The sequence below is a fragment of the Temnothorax longispinosus genome, chromosome 5 (assembly GCF_030848805.1).
Source record: "Temnothorax longispinosus isolate EJ_2023e chromosome 5, Tlon_JGU_v1, whole genome shotgun sequence".
Taxonomy (NCBI): domain Eukaryota; kingdom Metazoa; phylum Arthropoda; class Insecta; order Hymenoptera; family Formicidae; genus Temnothorax; species Temnothorax longispinosus.
Genome location: NC_092362.1, coordinates 19,558,066 through 19,579,453, shown reverse-complemented (window position 1 = coordinate 19,579,453; position 21,388 = coordinate 19,558,066). Strand labels below are relative to the sequence as shown.

At 43.4% G+C, this 21,388-nt stretch overlaps 1 protein-coding gene and 1 long non-coding RNA gene across 5 annotated transcripts in view; one reads left to right on the top strand and one right to left on the bottom strand.

Annotated features, from left to right (window-relative positions):
* LOC139812786 (uncharacterized) overlaps positions 1-21,388 on the bottom strand; it is a 207,963-nt gene that overhangs the window by 184,983 nt on the left and 1,592 nt on the right. For 2 of the 3 annotated variants that reach the window (XR_011731932.1, XR_011731933.1), the window contains exon 2: positions 15,283-15,473. The gene's annotated coding sequence lies outside the window, so the exon portion shown is untranslated. Of the gene's footprint in view, positions 1-15,282; positions 15,474-21,388 lie in introns of those variants that run through there. The other variant, XM_071777880.1, reaches the window with a different exon arrangement.
* LOC139812788 (uncharacterized) overlaps positions 15,326-21,388 on the top strand; it is a 66,659-nt gene continuing 60,596 nt past the window's right edge. For both annotated transcript variants that reach the window (XR_011731939.1, XR_011731938.1), the window contains exon 1: positions 15,326-15,423. This is a non-coding gene — a long non-coding RNA (uncharacterized lncRNA). The remainder of the gene's footprint in view (positions 15,424-21,388) is intronic.

The following is a 21,388-nucleotide window of genomic DNA, read 5'->3' as shown; positions in this document are numbered from 1 at the left end:
CGCCGAACGCGCTAAACGCGCCAGCTGTCGGTTGCTGTCGCTCGTGCAGAGCTTCCTTTTTTTTTTACCATTCCATTATTGTTCACGCGGCTCGATCTCGCCACCCTGCAGTTCTGTTCCGCGCCGATCCGACATGCAATTTTTTCCCCGAACACAGAACGAAGAAAGGATACCGACCGCGCGATATTTGTCGCAAAAGGAAGCGAGGACGAGGAAAGAATAAATTGTATATCCAAGCAGACAGGCGTGAACTCGTGAATCGCACACGCACACGCACACGCACACGTTTTATCAACGTATACCAAATCATTCCGTCTCAATTAATAGCTACGCTTCTGCATATACGTATCGTTTTAATAGTTTGACAGCAGAAGCCGATTTAATTCTATCCTAATTTTGTTGTTGTACGTAACTATGATACAATATTTTCCGCTTATTACAAACATGTGTAATCAGTTAATTTTATAAAAATAATATTCTGTCAACATTAGTACATATCGGGTATATCAATTTTCACGACTACCTCGAATTACGCGCACGCGAACTTTGTTGCCAGTGACGAGGCCAAAAGTCGGTCCACGGTCCCACGAAGAAAATGCGTGTCGTGTTCCACGAGCGTGTACGTGCGTGAAACCGGCCGTCACGCATAAAAGGCGAGCGCAGGAAGCATAAACGGCACTTTTTATCAGTCGGACGAGGCACCCATGTATCGCGCTCTGCGCGTTATTGTTTCGCGTACGTGCGTATGCATCGCGCACAGAGAGCCCTTTCATACGCGTACCTACATGCTACGGCAGCGATATGCATATGAGAGTAGCGTATGTTAATGAGATAGTTGGTGCACCACTGACAGGATAATGTTTGAACGAGAAGCGTGTCACCAATGGATTTTCTACTCGGCGAAATTTGAGAAGAACACATTTTAAAGAGAAACTTTTCAACATCGAAACTGAAACTTTCAAGATATTTCGAATTCTTATTTACAAAATACCGAATTACAAACTACGAAGTAGCAAAACGTCGAGCACACTCGCGATGTTGCGTTTCAGACACGTTCTTATCGGCTCTCGTTGAGCTTATCTTTGAAGTGCTTTGTAAGGTTTACACGAAACTTCCGGCGAACATTCCTCGGCACACTCGAAGTCAAGTCTTTCTCTGCGCAAGTGTAAATCGAGTTGTGCAACGTTGGTCAAATCAAAACCGGTTTTGGCGCATCAATTTGGCCGCGACGCTTTTAATTTTCAGATTTTTATAACAATTTTTATGTTAATTTCAAGTTTTGAGAAGAGCGTCTATTTTAATACATTCTTACACATTAAAATTCTACAACGGTTTGCCCCTGTTCGTATTTGACGCTCCCGTAGCACCTATTCTAACGTTAAGGCGGGATCATCGTTCGATGCCTCGAACGCGACGAGGCTAATCAACGGGCGTGAAAAAGGCGTGCGTGCGTGCACAGCACGGCACGGCACAGCACGGCAACGGCAGGGAACGAGGCACGCGGAGCTCGCGCGATCCCACGGAGCCACGCGATGCTTCATGCCGCGTGCACGTGACCCTCGCGACCCTAAAACCGAGCACTATTTTCCGCTGCCGACAGGATTCCTCTCTTTCTCTCTCTCTCCCGGCATCTTCTCGGCATGCTGCAGAACGCTCGTGTTACAGAACGAAGCACAAGCACGACACGAGAGACCGGAGATTAATATTATCTCGCGCGTAGCGTGCGCCGGGGATATGCGAATCGCGAGTTCCTACGCATCGCGGCATGTACCGGCAATCTCGTCTTCCCTTCGGGAGAAGCCTCTTTGTTGCTTCTGGTATATACCCCGTACGACAGGACATAAGTAATGCGAAATCATCACGAGCGTCCACGTCCGGATGGAGAATGATATTCGAGAATGCCGGTGAAATAAGAGCAAGCCAAATATTCTGTTCGGTTTCTCTTATGAGAGTGTAGCGGAAATTTATGGATACTAGAATAGAATATAGAGTTGGAGAAAAGAAAGAGCATTTGATCGATCCGTCCATTGCAAAGATTGCACGGTGCGCGATATTGTATAATTCATTCTAAAACAATCGGTAATTTCGTGAGCGACTTAATTTATGGGTATATATAATTGCACAAGCATGTTGTCACATTAAGCAAAATTATATCTTGGATGCAGTATGTAATTTTCATTAAAATAATGCAAATCTATGGATTTATAATTGGAGAACATCAGCCCCGCAAAACTACCGTTTCCTCGAACGGCCTAAAGGTATTATCATCATCGTCCATACACATCACGAAATCGTGACCACGTCGATCCTCCCATGCCTGAGAGAAAAACGTCATCATAATTTTAATCCGGCGATTATGTGGACCCGGTTCTTTTGATGCGTAATCTCAAGCCTGGAGACACGTGTCTCGAGACACACCGCTATAGGTTGGTCGAAAGACTTATAATTTTCAAATGTAGATCACAAGAAGATGAATGTCACGCGGTAGGCGTCGCCTGCACACGAAGTCCAACACGTGTATGTACATACTCGTATATTACGCAAGTAGTAAATTTCACGTTCGATTGCTTCGCAAATTTTTGCAAATTACATATGCAAAATCTTGGAAAAATTATGTCATTTATATGTGTGCATCTCACTACTGATATATTTTAATAGCGTATTCTGATTTGCAGAATTTGCTGTTAATGTTATTTGTATCTATGTTATATAATTGCCGCACATTTATCTCTGATTAAGAGAGCAAATAACATTCAGCTTCTCAATCAACCAGAATTAATTTTATGCAATGCTAACGAATTCACAAAACAATTATATAAATATTCTATGTTTTTAATATAAGAACAAACTAATTACATTAAAACCGATAGAATTCAACGCGCAACACAACGTTACAGAGCAACGTACACTTTAAAAAGAGAAAAAATAAAGAATAATATTGCCTGTATCAAAAAATTCTAATTTAGAGTTCTCATCCTCTATCATTACGATTCCTTCAAATGACCAAATCACGCTAAATATCTAGTATACAATAAATACTGCCTCGACAGTAGTTAATTGCCTGAATTGATCGTTATTTCTTTATATAGATAATAATCTCTGCTACAAACTTGTCGTGACCGCGTTTCGAGAGATAATACGACAACACTCGGAGTAGCTCGCACCGCTATCCGCCGACTTGAGTCTCGCCGCGCAAATGATAACGACGCACGGTGGCCTTGCGCCCATAATGCTGAACTACCAAAACAAACATCAAATTCTTCCCAGCCTCGTTTCCACGAAATACTTATATAACGTATTAATAAAGTACGCCAAATATTCTATATTTTTCAAATTATACAATATATAACATAACTTTCTGTTTCTTAAATTTAAATCATTCGATTTGAATGATTAAATAACTCATTATTACTATATACTCAATTAAAAAAGATTAAATAATTTATTTGTAACAGACTTTGTTATTAATAATAAATTATCAATATATCAACTACTAATATGTAATTACTTATACAGACTTACACACGAAAAAAAAATAAAGTTGCTTCAATTAAACGTCGACGTCACGGGCTGCCACAAGCATAAATAGTTAATTCAATTGGATATTATTGGACCAAATATTTGAATTATTAAAACAATTATCTGGTGTTTTTTGTTCATTAATGTTGATGTTGCATCAATAAATTTTATCTTAATAACACTGATGCTCTTGATATAAAAAATGATGCTGTTGATACATCATTTTTTTCCGTGCATATATAATAATTCAAAAGATAAAAATGCTAAATCACACACATTTTTATAGGTTGATCAAAACTTTTTCATTGCCACGAGCATCAATAATAGCAAAAACTACTAAAAAATGCAGCACTTTTAACGGCAACGGAAACATAAAAAGATTAAAAAATATTATTATAAATATAATTACTGGCTGAGTCAGCGAAAGTATTCGTAATGGCATGCATGTGAAATTAATTCAACAATAAAATCACTGTTACTCTTAAATTGCGAAGATTAATGATAGAAGATAGATTAAATACACATGTAAGCTTTTGAATCTGAGCGTACCTAAGCTCTGTACCTTTGGCTATATAACTTTGATTTATAAATAAAATAATATTAATCTCGATACTTTTACATAGAAAGAGTTAGAGCTGAAGTAACAAATTCTATTCTATTCTATTCATAGAAAGAGTTAGAAATTTATATTCTAACTAATTTAGAAATACGCTATTAAATCATATCATGCAATAAATATGAAATATATATAAAGATTATCATAAAGTATAAAAAAGATGCGAATAACTCGCGCGCGATTTATCTTACTGTAATGATTTATGTTAAGACCAAGTTGTAAAAATACTCTCTTCTTCGTCAGCAAGTGTGTACGCATTCAGCCACGTCCGTCGCAACGGAATGGAACGGCCCGATCGGCAAAAAGCAATCGGTCCGAGTTATTTATTGCGGCTTTCGGACGAAAGACCCGTGGTGGTGGACACGGAGGTACGTTGGACCGGAAGATACCTTATCTAAGACACACTCTCTCCGCGCGCGCACTGAAGAACGCGCCCCGTATACTTGCATCCTTGCCGCGGGACCGATACCGGCCAGCGATAAGACGACGTCTAGTATCTGATGTGCGTGCAAAAACAAAGGCAGCAATGAATCTCGGTATCCTACTCTCATCACCCCGCACGATCGCTTGTCTCGTGATAACGAGAATCGATCTCGTTGCTACGTCGATTTATATCGAGGAAGCAATGTCTCGTGGCGGCCGGAGGCGCGAAAAATCCGCGAGCGTACGCGCGCGGACCGAGCGCGATTATCGGTGTCGAGGCGAAGACACCCGGGCGATGCCGATGATCGAAAGACCACCTAGGTGTAGATCCATATGATAGTTTTCGTACAATGTGATTAGGGAAATCTGTGGATATTGCAACTATCATAGTGAATGCATGGTAATGTTCGCGAGATGCGTTTCGATCATAGACCCTTAGTCTGCAGTTTATCAAATAGCTATCTAAAATATCGTATATGAAGCGAATTCCTGCGTCGATGTCTATCTAAGAAGGAAAATGCGAGGTAATAAAGTTGAAGAGATAATCTGATACTGACATTGCTAAATCACACACATTTATAGGTTGATCAAAACTTTTTCATTGCCACGAGCATCAATAATAGCAAAAACTACTAAAAACGCAGCACTTTTAACGGCAACAGAAACATAAAAAGATTAAAAAATATTATTATAAATATAATTACTAGTTGAGTCAGCGAAAGTATTCGTATAATGGCATGCATGTGGAGTTAGAATCCGTGCAAGTAACGAGCGAGCAAGCCCGCGATTCGCGTACGCGCGTTGAAACACGAACCCGGCTCGGTATCCACCCATTTCCGAGGATATCCCTCGATTTACAAGCTTCCTCGTAGCTATCAGCGCGGAATTTTCCGCAGCCACTAACTCGGCAAATCGCCGCCCGATACGGTCGATGGCGCGAATCGGTAGTCGGACGCCGAGGCGAACCTCGATGCATACCTCAGGATCGGTACATTAACCTCGAGAGGGGAGGAAAGGGACGATAAATTAGGCGAGCCTTATCGGTGATCGTTTGCGCGAGTATAACGCTCCTCGCCCAGAAGCTACCTTGGCGCATACAGATGCATCCTCCTCGCACCTGATGCATCCTCAGTCTCCCATTGGCAGAAAGAGAGACGGAACCGTACCTACTCTCGGCTCTCGAGAGCTTGGGCGTACTTACACGCGGGGGCTTGGTTTTGTTTGGCGCATAAAAAACAGACATATTGGTTTTACGGTTCCCTTATTTACGAGACCATAAACCTTCCTCCTCTCCTCCGGCCGCGAACCGCCAAGTGCAACAACGCGCGCCGCGCCGTTGCGATTCCAGGCTGGAGGGACGATACCAGGCGGGCGGACTGACTTGACGAATGGAAACGAACGGAGAAACGGAGAAACGCTCCGCGCGAGTATTAATAAATTCCGGAGTAAGTTACACTCGCGCGCGACCAAGTCAGGCAGATGTTCGAGATTAATGGGATTCTGCGTCGGTGACAAATCCGCACGTACATACATATCCGCGTTGGCTGACAAGCGTGAAAAGTCGGAGGAAAGAGAAATTGTCTCTGTATTTATTATGTTTCGAGTCACACGCGACAGATTCTTGATAATACCCGTAACAAGTGCGGATCGTATACAAAATGGAATTCTTTTTAAAACTAATTCAATATTTTTTTCATCAACATTTCCTTTATCTATTTTTCTTCTGGTTTATTCCCATGCTTTAAATTTCTTTTACCGAAGAGCAAAAACGCGCTTAGATCGTAATGCAAAAAAAACTTCGAAAGAATCTTTCTTGGTATTCATTAAGGGAATAACTATTTGAATCTTTCCGGAATGCACTTTAAGCTTACGATTACATGCGCGTCACGGTAGAACGGAATGCCTTATGGAAGCAACACGAGACTCTGCTTACGATAATCGACAATAAGGAGTGATCGTAAGCCTTTATCAAGTCGTAAGCTTACCTCGAGATAAGGTCGGCAACCTACTCAGTTCTCACTAAGGTTGATGCTCGCCTTAGCCAGGAACTTCGATATATCGCGTTCTCCGCGCGGAAGAGTTTCGTTGATTTATCGCTCCTTGAAACGAGCCAAATTACACCGTTAAATCGTCCCGAACGACAGTCGGCGTGCAGGCGAGTCATTTCGCGCGATCGGCGTACCTTGTACGTGTACAGGATGTCTCACAATCAATCACATTACCTTTCAGTAATGAACCAGTGTTATAAAGGAGCCAAGAAGAAGAATGATTAATAGATATAATAGAGAGAAAGAGAAAAATATGTAGCTATACTAAAGATGTAATATTAAAATATTAAAAAAATTTTTATCGATTTTTTAAAAACTATAACTATTGAAATTCTACTGTAAAACTAACCATCCATGTAACATATATAATTATTTATCATCGCGTTACCTTAGCAGTGACTGGCTTTGATTCGCTAATGAATAATCATTGAATCTACAATATACTTCAAGCGCAATTTCTATTAATACTTTCTCTATATATTATCCTTCATTAAAGAAGACCGTAGTTAATCGGGGAACGCCCTGTACAAGTCTGTAACGTATATCCGTGGAAGACAAAGCGAGATTGGTGTGCAGGGGTCGCGTCATCAAGTCACGAGCTGCAACGAGCGTGCAAGAATCGATGTCGAGGAATCGCAAGGGAATGAAGACGACGATGACGACGACGAGACGAGATGAGAGAGAAAGGGGAGCCGAGAGTAAAGGGACGAGGGAAAGAGATGAAGAAACGCTCGGGTCGGTCACGCGTCTCGAACTCAGCAATGGCAATCAGAAGTCTGTTATTGCGAGTCTTTGGTCTTTCGAAGGCTAAGTACAATTACAGGTTGCTTCGAGAATGAGGCAGCATGCCGGTGCGCGCACACACGCAGAATTGTTCGTATCTTCGATCGCCGCCGAGGAATTGCGCTTGTTACGGACGTACGTACGGTGAAGAGCCGCGAAGTTCAAGTACGGGATCGTCCTTGTCTGACGTTGTTAACGGCGACAGAATATGCGATGCCCGAGCCGAGAGACGTTTCTGCATTTCTGCGACCATTTCTGTATTTCTTAATAAAGATCGTTGAAGATATACGCGGAAGACGGCTGATGCGAGGACGTGAAATGCATCGGATACGATCTTCTTTAGGCCGGCCACCCGGTGTGACCTAAAGCGACATACCGGTTTCGTGCTGGTTTGCAGTTGCAACGAAATACGCTAAAAATTGAAGAAACGTTAAACGGGAGAAGAAATTTTTACGAAAGGACACGAAAAGCTCGTGTTTCATGCCGTTTATATCTCCAAGCCTGAAAACTAAACTGCACCAAGCGCGAGCCAATTAAAAATCTTTTTAAAATCCGATCTTCAAAACAACACATCGCATCAAGATAAAAGACCACGCACGATTTCGACAGGAACATTCGCCGTGAGAGTAAAGCGAAGGCAACGATGACCAGGCAGAAAGCCTTCGGTGCACCTCTCGCTGAGGATAGAGGATCCACGTGGATCCGGCCGAAACTCCCAACGCCCGGCGTGGCACTAAAAGTTTCGGGGCGTGGGCAATAATTTACGATGCCGCGCGGTAACTATCCGTAAGTACCGGCGAGAGCAACGCTAATGTTCGTCCTTATGTACTGCGCGTGTCCGTGCACGGTTGACTGGCCGGGGGAGAATAAAGAGGGTTGAAAGGAACGTCGAAGAGAAGGTCGTCGGTCGGAGGCGCGTTCGCCTTTACTACGCATACATAAATCTGCGGTCTCTCTTCGCCAACGTCGTGGCTTTACTGCCTTTCCGTGAAAACCCGCACTCTCCCGAAGTCTCTGCCCCCGCGACCCTGAAGCCGCCGCCGACGCAACCGCGACGCAATGTAGGTCTCTGTGTCCCCGGATAAACTATTCCCGCAACGAAGCTGCGTGCGTCACTCCGTCGCAGCAATGAAATTAATATTTCGAACTTAGAATTCTAATTTAACTTAATTGCAAAAAATATAATTTCATTGATAGATAACAGATTTCTAATTACAGACACGTTGCATGAGAAAAGAAAAAGAATTTTGTTTGATCAAATAATTCGTTAACTGCATTCTACCATGCTTGTAGCTGCTAAAATAAAATCGAACAGAATTCTGCATCGATTAAGTCCTCCGGAATAATTCACTTACACGAAACCGTAAATTACGTACATGCACTTAATGACTTCACTCTGATTACAAATAATTGCGTATAAACGATAAAATTGTACGCAAATAAAAGCATCGAATCATTGTGTCTCTCGTCATTGCTTTTATAATAAATTCTACCGAGTAATCGCTATATCATTCATTTACTTGGATTATTGCCTACGCACGCAACCTTAATTAATCATTCTCAAAGTGCGGCACACCCGAGGTTTGTTAAGAGGCTTTCTCAATTAACATCCCTTGTTCTGAATTAATAAAAAATCATGTCGAAATTGAATCCCCGCACTGATACCTCGTACAAATTACTACAGGCCGCCCCTATCAAGGTTGCGCTTTAAACAAACACGAATCTCCAATTTATTGGATCGTCTGCCTATCGATACTCGCCGACCATCGATACTTGTCCGTCCTTAATCAATAATATACACGAGAAAGCAATTAATATAGCAATTAGTTCGTGGCATTTACGCACCGTGGGACTCCGCCCATCTTTGTGCGCAACGCGCAAATACCTATTCGCCTCATGTAATAAGATCTGTATATAATAATAAGCGAAATAAAACCCATCATAAAACATCGCTTAAATTTTGTTCTGCACATTTTTTCTGTTTCAAAGACAGAGCGAAAATGCACGAAAATGCTTTTATCTTAATTATAATTTAATAATCCGAAAATAGCTTTTTTCGTACAAGATTCTTTATATCTTCATGCAGATTTAAATATAGGTAATAATCGCAATTATGTCATTCAATCACTGGCCAAAGCAAAGCGCCTTTCCGTGAGCATCTATAATTTAAGAATAAATTGTGAGAATACGTCTAGTCGTAAGTAGGTACTTCCCATCGTTTCAGGAACATTGCGAGAAGCGGCTCGCCGACAGTAGAACGCGCGCAGACGTGAGAAGGTTTGAGTTCCCACAGACACCGAAGAAACTGGGAGATGGCGCGTCCTTGACGTCGACTAAGTCAAAGACTGTCCCGCAGACGCGCCGAGTCACCATAAGCGATTCGTCATCCGCGAAATGGGAATTTTAAGTACCTGTCGCCCACCTTCGGCGAAGAGATCTACGATGCTAACGTCAGTCCGCATCGCGACGAACATTTCTCGCGATCGTAAATACCCAGCTATGGTAACAAACGTGTTTACCCGTCGCAGAGACCAGCGCGTGTAAAAACTTTTGTTTACCACGACGTGAATATTTATAAAGCGCTTTTCGTCCGGCAATATATTTGAATCGACATTGCGTAATTTTAAGAAACGATCGCTAAAGAATGTAGGAAGCGGTAAATCGCGACACGCGGCACGGTTCAAGCGCGATTTGCAACTCGATGTGAGAATCCACATCCGGCAGCGCGACAACGCTCCCGACTTTGGAACAAAAGGACCCAGAGAGGAGAGGAGGCCTTGGTGCCGGCGGTGCCGGCCACGTGGAATCACAGCGGCGGATCGTTAAAGAAATATCGAACGTCGTACGCGCCTCCCCGTCGCGGCCGTTCCATGCGAATACGCCGGAATCGTATCTGTAATGCGATCGCTTTGGCACTGTATAGCGATAGCATCATTAACCCTCCGTGCACCGAACACTGAATAAGATCTTGTTACGCGATATCTGACCCACGGGGCCTGACGCGGAGCGCTCTCGACTCCTTTTTGCCCGCACAATACTCGCTAATTAAACGAGCGGGCAGCCCGCCACCGCAGATACCAGAGCGCGATTGCTTTGTTTTCGTCCGGGACCACGCCACGCTTCCTTCGGCCAAATTAATTGAAGACGAGAAAATAAATAGAGGACCGACCGACCGCCCGCGCCACCATTCCTCGCAGCAGATGGCCGTCACCGGGAGGCTGTGAAGTAAACCGAGGTAAAGACGCAATGTGCCAATAATAATCCGAAATCCGTCGCTATATCTTTAAGATGTCACGTTACAAAAAAAAGAAAAAAAAGAAATATAATTACGCTTCTTTTTTCCGCGACTTTGTGGGCAACGTATGCTCAATGGGACCCATTATTAGCTTGGACTCAAACTTTGCATTCTATTTAAAGGAATCGCATCCAATATTTGAGCTCATTACAAAAACTACATATATTATATATCTTATAAATTATATCAATGAAAATTCAAGCTTCTATGATTTGAAATAATGTAATTCAAGTATTCAAACTCCTTGGAAAGTAAACAAATTTTACCTATTTTTATTTTCATATAGTATTTATTTCTTCTTAAATTATGTAATGTGTTAATTTGCTGCATCTCTTTCAACAACTTCTTCAATAAGATATTACGCAAAGGACACTCTTGCGACCGTGTAGCAATGACCGTCGCGCGTGTTACTTTTTTTCTTAGAGATCAAAGAATCTCGCGGATAGCTCGCGCCAAGCGATCCGAAACGTTGGCATACCTCTTCAGGAACGTCAGCCGGACGATACCGGCGTTTTTCCCGCGTCGAAGTTCGCAGGCGTGGTCGAGTGCGCAACCGACGACGGCAAAAATGTTCCGGCAAAAAAGCGCCTCTCGCATCCACCTGGATCGTGGAGCGACCAGGCGACGCGATCATACTGGATTCTGGAGACTTATTCCTTCGTGCTTTTTGCGCGTCGTCGGTTTGCGTCATGATCCACATCCTGCGATTTTACAAAAAAAAATTCATGATCGTTTGCATAACTTTCAGATGTTTTAATCTCCTGGTAGTTTGAACAACATGTGGCACATTGCTTCTCGCATATAAAAAGTCTACTGATTTGACTACGACCACGAAAGAACACAGATAAAAATACATTACTAAATCGTCTTTGTTACGTTCGTAGTTGTATTTGGTATTCGTCTACAGAATCGTTCAGAATGATGTTCTAATGATGTTCTTATGCGCATCCTAGCAATATAGCTAACTTAATAACACTATTAAAACGTGCGCGTGTAGTCGGATTGCACGCGCGACCATCAGACGCCCCTCATCAAGATCCTCATTAATTATTAATCATAATAACCGCAGGGCGATATCTCGACGATAATAAAACGAGAGTACATGGCTTTATTCTCTAATGCGCCTTGGACTTGATTCTTTTTTTTACTCCCCCGTACGCGCCTACAGACCGAGCTATTAATCAAACAGCTCATTAATTACTAAACATGGCGACACGCGTAAACTGATTCGATGCTGCCACAGGGAATACGTACATGTCGAGGACGATAAAAGGCTGGTACGTCTCGTTAATTAATTATTCGATAACAGTTGCGCGCTACGAGCGGACAATGTTCTTGGCCTCGTTAAAACGTATGCAAATGAGATCTGTTCATCAACGGCGCCCAATTAAAGAAGCCAAAGTGAATCCTTCGTCCGTCGAGAGACGGAGATGCGGCGGACGTGTGAATGAAAGACAAGCTGCGCGCGGTTCCCTTTGTAAACGACGAGTAATGTATGAGACACCAAGAAGACGATACTAATGTCGTTAATCGATCGACGTAAATTTTGTGCGGTGTGCTGAGAGGAAACGTCAAGTTTCCTTGTGTGTAGGTAACGAGTTACACACGAGTGATGAATTGCATATGTCATCGATTAACGATCGACACCAACGATGAAATAAATGCTCATTTGAACATCAACATTATCTTCACAAAGATATAAAATTAAAGAAAATTTAATTGTATTTTATTGAATAAATTAAAAATTAATTTAATATTTAAAAATATTAGTATCTACTTTATAGTGTGTTCAGGTATTTTATGTTAAAGTGAACACTTGTTAAAAGAACACGAGGCGTAGACAGCACGGCGATTAGCTTCAAGGACAGTAACCCGTTCTAACGGCCCATTCGCCATATGACCTTTAACAAGTCTAGACACTCAGTCGCCTAACCACGTTGAATCAACTAGACTATGACGAATGTAAGTGTGCGTACAACGATTCAATACATGAGCAACATCTGTATCTGAGCACTCGTGCCACTGGTTTCCGCGCAATCTTCCCTAGCTATAACACCTGCTATCTGGGATGAGACATTCGGCCGCATCTATTTTTGATTAATTATTATACTTGGTCGTTCCGGAGAAAATAAGCGTATACCAGCCCCGTCACTTTGCAGTCACATCTGATATTTCGCCGGCATTTTCTGTCGGCGACCGATCGCAATTTCGAGAGTGACTACGCTTTTCGCGCATGTGAACGCAGCTGGAGGGCCCGAAGGGTCCCCTTTTCGAAGCGCGGACAGTAATCATCGACGATGGAATCGCGGGGGACGTAACGATTCGCGAACGAAGGTTTGATCCGCAGCCTGTACTTAGGTCGCACGACGAACGAATACACCCTCGAGCCGTTTCGCCATTGTAGTAATTGTAAGCCTTCGCCTTCGGGACGGGGCTACAAACCGGATCACCGGGGAGCGATCCAGATCGGAGATCACGGTCGCGCACCACAGGACTCGTTCCGACTTGCTCATGACGCAGGGTCACGTCGAGGTATCTCGTTCCGCGGCTCTGTGATTCTTATCCAATCGGAAGATTGGAGTTTTTTGTAACTCATTAATTGTTGGTTATCGTTGCCATTGTTAACGTTTCAGACGCTTTATCCCTCCCACTGTTTACAGCAGAAAGACACGTATTAATTACCTGGCGTTGCTCGTAAATATGAGATACCAGAAAAGATATCGGCATCTCTTTAAAATCAGCGGATCACCGCCGAGCAAAGGATCACGAAAGCCTTCAAGGGCTGTTTAAACTTTCTAACTATAGAAAATACATATACGCATCTTATATATGTTAATGCTACCGTGAACTCCTTCGTGGCAGCGGTACACTTGAATTATATAAAATGCGAACGCGCGATAAAAGACGTATCATTACTCATGGGTTACATCCCACGATACCGTGCCTCTGATTACATAAACGATCGACTGATAAATACCAGGGAGTGGTATGAACCGAAAAACGGGAGAGAAAATTGTCGAGAGTGCACATGCGAACCTACGCTGCAGGGAAGACTGCCCTACGCGTTCGACGGGAAGAATTCCTACACGATCCACTATCCTGAACCGAAGCGCTGGTTATGGTCGTAAGTACGTTCCTCTCGTGAAAACGCGCGCACGGAGGAGTCTCGAAGCAACGCGGCAGCACGATTCTGACACGCGAATCGACATCCGCGAGCTCGCGAGCCTTAAGCATGCTGCTGCTCTCTCTTTCTCTCTCTCTAAATGTCGAGTAATTTCCGTTGACCCTTGCCCGCGAGATTTCCGCCTGCAAGGAGAGACTTGAAACGGGTAGCAAAGCAATAACGAGAACAAAAGTAATAATAAATTTAAATGTAAGAGTAATTTAAATATATGAGAGACTATGTGAGAATATTAACCGAAGAACACGTCATTGTGTGGTGTGTGTAACGTGATTTATCATTATAAAAAGGAAATTACGTATGTGATTTGAATAACGCAATATAATAAGAGCCGCATTACAACGAATAAGTCAAGTCAAACATCAAACTGTCTATCAGGCCGTAGGAAGAAATTCCGCCTAATTACAACGATATAAACGATAACATCAAGGCGTGTTACGAGGCGCGTACAAAAGACGCCCGAAGGATACCATCACGGATACGCGAGACATCGCGATATCGAGATGAAAAGCACATATGGAACGAGATAAATGCTCGCGCTCGCGAGTGGTAACGTTGGCTTCGGCAACCGCCTGAGGCGCGTAATCAGACTCGGTGCTGTTCTCTTAGCGAACCAGTGAAACGATGCGGACTACGTCACAGTTAATGGTCTACCTTGAACCCGTTACCATGAAGACTCCATTCGGCCCGGCGAAACTGGCATGAAAAAAAGGCACATCGGAGGGATATCTATGCTGAGTGCAGGCAGATATGCGGTTGCAGGTTGCGGCAAAGGTCGTCGGGAGGCTCCGAGGTGAGGAGTTCCCACACTTCGGAGCTGCCTGCAGCACTAGAAGCGCATGGGTCAGACGCCACTATACGCCTGCGGCGGCGGCCGGCCTGGCCGGCACGATGTTACACGAGACGAATCAGAATCTTTTCTGTCATTAAGATATTCTCAATTTCGCAATTCGGTGATAATAATTAAAGTAACAAGTTTAAAAACCGTCCCAAGTTAAAATTCAATATCGTAATGCTCGTATCGCAGCAGTAACGTTCCAAATGTCAAAAATACATCATATTTCAACGAATGCCGCTTAATTTCAAAATTAAACCTCCCGGAAAATTAGAATATAATGAGCGCGAGCCAGATATTTGCCATAATTGAAAAAGCGATCCCGCCTTTACTCGACAAGTTCGACGCTGGATGGAAGTCGCGAGCCTAGCGGACGAATTCGACACGTCCGGAAATCTACGGCGAGCGAACCGATGCCTCGTGTAACAGAGTCTGAAAGTGGCTCGGGGCTCGGCGCGTGCAGGACGTGATTGTGTCGCGTTTTTCGTCTCTCTCATACTCGATCGGGCAGCGAGTTTCTCTCTCGATCTATCGCTGCCTACCACCTCTCACCACTCGCCCCTACTACAGGCCGACTCTTACCTTTTCGACGTCCGTCCCCTTTTTGCTTCTCCTTCGCTCCTCGCCACGATGGAGAGGACGGCTCCCACCGCCTCCGCTCGACCGCGACTCCGCAGGCCCGGCTCGTGCTGCTCTTGCTGTACCTAGCAGACCTCCAGTGGCGTGGGTACTCGAGATTTTCTCGATGAGAGTCCGGATGAAATCGATGATACCTGAAATTCAGAAATATTTATTTGTTAATTATAATTTGAAGTGATAAAGGGATAGCGAAATTGGCAAAAGTATTTCGGGCAAAGTGAAAGCGATAATTATAATCTATTCAAATCTTTATCTAAATAGATTTGTTTCAAGTTTATAGTGTTTAGAACATCAGTTATTGCAGCTTTCTACAAGAGATTTTTAATGCTCCTCTAAAAGCAATTTATATCATAAAACTTATAAGTTTCGACGTGGCGCACAGTAAAATTAATAAACTGAACCATTTCAAAAATTTTAAGCAATCAACAGTCTCTCTTTGTTAATTTAGAAGTCATAGATATCCATTGAAAATTAAATTTGTTCATCCGTCCAACGAAACCTATTCAGCAAATGTAAAATTACGAAGACATCTGTCATTATAAACGTACCAGCCCATCGACAAGCGTTTGACTGAATACTTTCGATCACCGCCAGCACTTTGCTGTCAATTAGTTCGTAATTGTTATTCAGAAAAGGGAAAAGAATTTTCTTATCGGGAGAGATACCTAAGAGGGTCTTGACAAATCGCCTCGTTAAGTTCGATAGTTACGCCAGTGTTCCTAGGCAAGGCGCGTGGCTGGAATGCGGCGCGGCGGTGCTGTCGCGAGCGACTGGAACTCGCCGCGCGCCACTGAAGAGTGGGAGAATGAGAACCAAGGTTCCGGCGAATGACACTCTCGCGGGTGTTCGGAAAAATATTCGGACTTATTCAAATCGCAATTTTTTTTATCTGTGACTTGATATCAGCGGCTCACACTTGAACAATTAAAAAAAAACCCGAAATCATATCATTAAACTCGTAAAAATATAGCTCACTAACTCCTTATGAAAGGGAATTAAACCGAAGACATGAGAAAAGTATCGTTAAAAGTATAAGTAAATTGGGGCGATGCCTTCGCTTGTAATCTCCGTCGCGATAAACATTGCTGATCACGGTGTTAGATTAAGGCATTAAAAACATTGCTGCACATGAACACGGCTGTTTTATAATCGTACTTCCATGGACGCCCACTGAGACTTTTATAATGCACCGGCGCGCGGCGCGGCGGCTACACCCTGCCAATTACACCTTCTAAATCCCTATGCGTCCCGACGTTTAGGAAATAAAGCTCTTCGTTATAATACGCCCTTAACGGACTATCGTCGCCACGGGTTTCGTCCTTTAATCAGCGATTCTGTATAACTAGCGAATGTACGGTGCTTAATAAGAGGGACCGACTTAATTACGAGGATATATGGCGAATGTAGATCCCGCTCGGTCCCTTCGAACCATACACAACGGTCAACTATATCGAACCGAAGCCCAATTTGCATACCGAGCTGGATACTCTTTCTCCCTCTTCTCCCTTTTACGAATTCGCCGCCGCGTAACTCTCTCGCGTTGCGGAAATATTATTTCGTGCACCAGAAATTCCGACGTGCCTCGCCGCTTTTTTTCACAACGTAACGACACGCCTAATTAATACTGATATCTGAGAACATATCGCGATTTCTGTGCCATCGGAAAATGTATTGCGTGAATTGAACATTACTGTGCAAAAGAAGATAAATTTCTACACATTTCGTAAAAGAATAACAGATCCTCTTATGTCGAAATGAAATTTTTGCACCTGCCGCAAGGACAAACAACGCTTGTTTCGATTAAACTCTGCAGATAAAAAACGAATTGCGAAGCGACATCGAGCTCGCGAGAACGCGTGCGTTCGATCCGCCGCGCGAATCATGATTTATGCACTGATGCCAGGGCATATGGTCCAGGATGTATCATTGTTGCCATCTCACAATGGCACGAAATGCAATACTCACGCTATCGGGTGCGCTTTCGCATAATGTGTCATAAATAGGCGGCGCGCACAACGCCGTTCGCATACCGCGCTGAAACAATAACCATTGTGGTGGCTGGTACTGTTTATAAATAAGCTCCTATAAGCTCGAGCCGAGCGTTGAACATATATACGCGACCACCAATGGGCGGGCTACGTGAAGCGCGAGAGATTTTTATCTGAAAAGAACCCAGGCGTGTGCAGGTGGTCTTATCAGAGAAACACTTCGGCTTGAGCGCGATCATTATCGCGAGGCGTCGTGATAACTCCGCCGACGATACGGAATATAGAGACGCATTTACTTATAGGAAATATACAACTTGGCTAAATTTACGAGACTAGTAAAATACATAACACCCAACCGTCCGACGAATCTATGAAGCAACATCTCTTACAATCTCTGTGCGATCTGTGTTGCGTTATTGACGAGGAAGCGAATCTCGTGATTATCTCAATCACCCGGATCGATGCAATCGTACATGCGAGCGATAGAAGAAGTGGAGAATAAGAATCTCTCTCAGGATCGTGGAAACGCCTCGAGCGAGGGGATCTGTAAAAACATGATGCTGCGTAGACGGCGCACCTTTGCCCCGCGAACGCGGCGGATACTTCTGGGCGATTAAGAAACGCGAATGTGTGGAGAGGAAGAAGAAGAAGCTGCGTAAGATTCCCGCTCCAAAGGTAGAGGCGGCAACGCATGCACGCGCGAGCGCGGCTGCACCTGCGGCGTTTTTCACGGCGATTAGAAACACCGTTGGGGAACGACTGCAAGAAGCCAATTGTCCTTTGCATTGCAAGAAACGTGAAATAATACGCGGGGAATGCGCGACACTGGCCGATAACGGGAAAGTGTGGTAGAGAGTAAAAACGGGATCCACCTTGAAAAATGCTTCTTTTCGACGTTGAATCGAGTTTTTTTAATCCTTATACTGAATACCGTGTAAACGTGACAAAGATATTCTACTAACCACTTCTTTGAAAACGGCATTGATTGCATCTGTACTGTTAGATTTAAAAGTGATAGTTTGGCTTTGATCGTAAATAGTAATAGTAGAACACGAGACGCAAGGAAGATTAAGATAAAAGATATAGTAATAGCAGCACGAAGATAAACGCGGCGGATTAGAATGAGGATGTATTTTCTCAAGATAGTCGCGAGATAGTTTGAGGATATGATAGGAAACGTAACGCCGTTGAATGTAAAGTTCAAGGGAACGGGAACTTCCATTTAACGGTAGCTACTGCGGTTCGCCGCTTATCATCGCGCTTAATCCAATTCTGGACGACAGTCGTGTCTGCGGTCGTGAGCAACTCACGCGTGAACTTTGCTGCTGCGGTAACATGAATTATCGCGAGGTGCGCCATCGAGAGAATCGCACGGTTCGCGGTGAGCGTAATATTTCTTTGAAAGCCAAATAAATAAAGGTGATGCTTGTTTCCCTGTTTAATTTGGCAGATTGAATGAAATATCTCACGACGGTGAGATGATGGCAAGGTGACGTACCGAATATTGTACGTGGGCCTTGCTCTAAGTAACGTGGGAAATGATTTGCACGATCGTACGATGTTGATTCCAAGAACGGCGACTAAGGTCGAATATGACGCGTTCACCTGAATGAGAATGAATGTGAATGGCTGTCCACTACTGTCGCTTACGTTGCTCTGACTCATTTTACGTCAATGAGAATCCGGTTTCGAAATTAATATACGTCACAGTAAACGCACTCTCCGGTGTTATATCTAGAATCTGCACCGAGATAAGGACACTTTAATTGATGCCCCGCGAAATGTCTCCTATTATTATTACTGTAATTTGTAACGATACCTAACGATTAGTACGGCACAGTGCAGCGTTATTAAGAGTTACAGGCACAGAGACTAATTTATAGGCGTGGTGCCCAGATGGTGCAGCCCGATTCATTAAGATTCTCACGAAACGCGCTACCTGCGCAATATTAATCCGCCTCTCGTGGCTTCCCTCGAAAATCTGAGAGATAAGCTTGGCTAGCCAGGCGAGTCCAAGGGTACGGCAGATAATTATTAATGAGCCTCGTTCTCCGGTCTCTCGCGGGCTAATGACCAGAGGCGATAACCGTATGGTAATAATAGCCCGGGCCATGCAATCGCGCGCACGGTTACGCACTCGAAAGCAATTTGCGACTTCTTTGTTGGCAATAATTAACTAAGTACGTCGCTTGCATATCTTTATGGGGAAAATGGACTCTCTATGCAGGGAAAGCCGTGGCGATAAACTTCGTTATAATCTGGCAAAGCCAGTTACTTTATAAGTATAAAAATTTCACAAAAAAAACAGTTGTACATTTTCAGTTCTAACTGATACTGATTCGTCGCAATTGCTTTGCGATTTCACAATCGTATAGCGGAAAAATGAGCTTTTTTATTAAACGAGCGCATTCACGACGTGACTCAGGTACGAGTCACCTAGATCCCTAGTGTGCCCTTTGGCGTCATATTCCGTTGCAAAGCATTGACTCACGTGCGTGGGCACGGTATGCGAAACGCGTACGATGCGCGACATGAAAAACGCTCCGAGATTTGCGCACACTTTCTGGAATCTGACATTAAATCCGGGTGTACGCTAGCGAGACGTCGATGACATCATGTTGCGCATCGTTAACCACGCCGCGGGCGATCGCAGAACGCGCGGGATTTTTCGCGAGGATATCGCATTTAGTCTGACAGCATCACTAAAATGCAAAGATTTGTAATGCAAACATTAATTTCGCAGGATAGGTATATAGACCAGTTTCCTCCAACAAGAAAACATCAAAATCGAATATGTTGAAGCTTATTTAATGTTAATAATAAATTATAAAAACTGCAAATTCTCTTTTATATAAAGACGAGTTGAGATATCTTTGTAATGCGTAAAATTAAAAAAAAAAACTAATTTCAACGTTACAAACATTTTCGAGCAACGTGATAAATTTTGTCAGATAAATTCGAGCTTGCTGAATTTAAAAAAAAAAACATCGGCTTTTCGTTCGCGTAATTGACGTGTAATAATTGCTTGCGTCTTTAAGAGCGATAAAAACGGCCTCAATTTACACCCGAGGCGTGCAGCTTCGATAATCTCGCGTATTCTATTTTCTCTTCGAGACCGATAAATTAGGTCCATCGAATTCTTCGCTTCGCTCGCGACGCCGATAGCCCGCGGGACTTTGCATGCGTATGTCTATTCGTATGGCATATATTAGCGACGAAACGTCGTGATTAACGTCGTTTCGAAGATAGCGTCGCCTGGGGCACGGATTTATGTGAAACGCGACAACAAACCGGCCGTTTAATTGCCGATTCACGTGCCGCGAGCGCGAGCGGCAATTTCTAGCGCGAGCTAACCTGGAAATTATATCCCATGCTTAACGGGTGTCGTGGAATTATATTGGTCTTTCGCAAAGCCACTTGCAAGCTCGCCACCTTAATCCCATCGAGAGATTACATTCTAAAAGCATTAATGAAAGTCCCACGTGCACACGCATACGCCTTTCATATTATTACATATCACCAGATGCTGTCTAGAGTCTAGAGCGACGGCACCGGTTTATTGGCTTCATTTAATCGGTTTCGATTATATCCCGCGCTAATTACCATCGAGATAACGCGAACGATCGGGTTACTCGTTGCATGCGCCGTGAATCATGACACCGTGTATATTGGGTTGCAAAGATTAAGGCGCCTCAGGTCCAGCGATTTCAATGCTAGTGAGAATTAATTCGCTACGTGTTTTTCTAATTTTTATTTAAATAAGCTCGATTTTTTTCATTAATTTTATTTACAATTTACAATCCCTAATCGTTAAAAGATGTAAATGCAAGAGAGTAGAGACTTTTATAATGCACAACTATATACTCGCAAATAATGTATTATACTTCTTTCATGCGATATATATTCTGATATTTGAAACAAACTTAACCGTAATTGCCTAACGATAAAATTTAGAACGGGGGCGTATTGGGTAAGTCATAGCTCAAGAAGGAAAATCTTTAACAAAAACGATTAAGAAACGAAGAGAGTTAAACGAGACGCATTTGTCATCCCGTCCTATA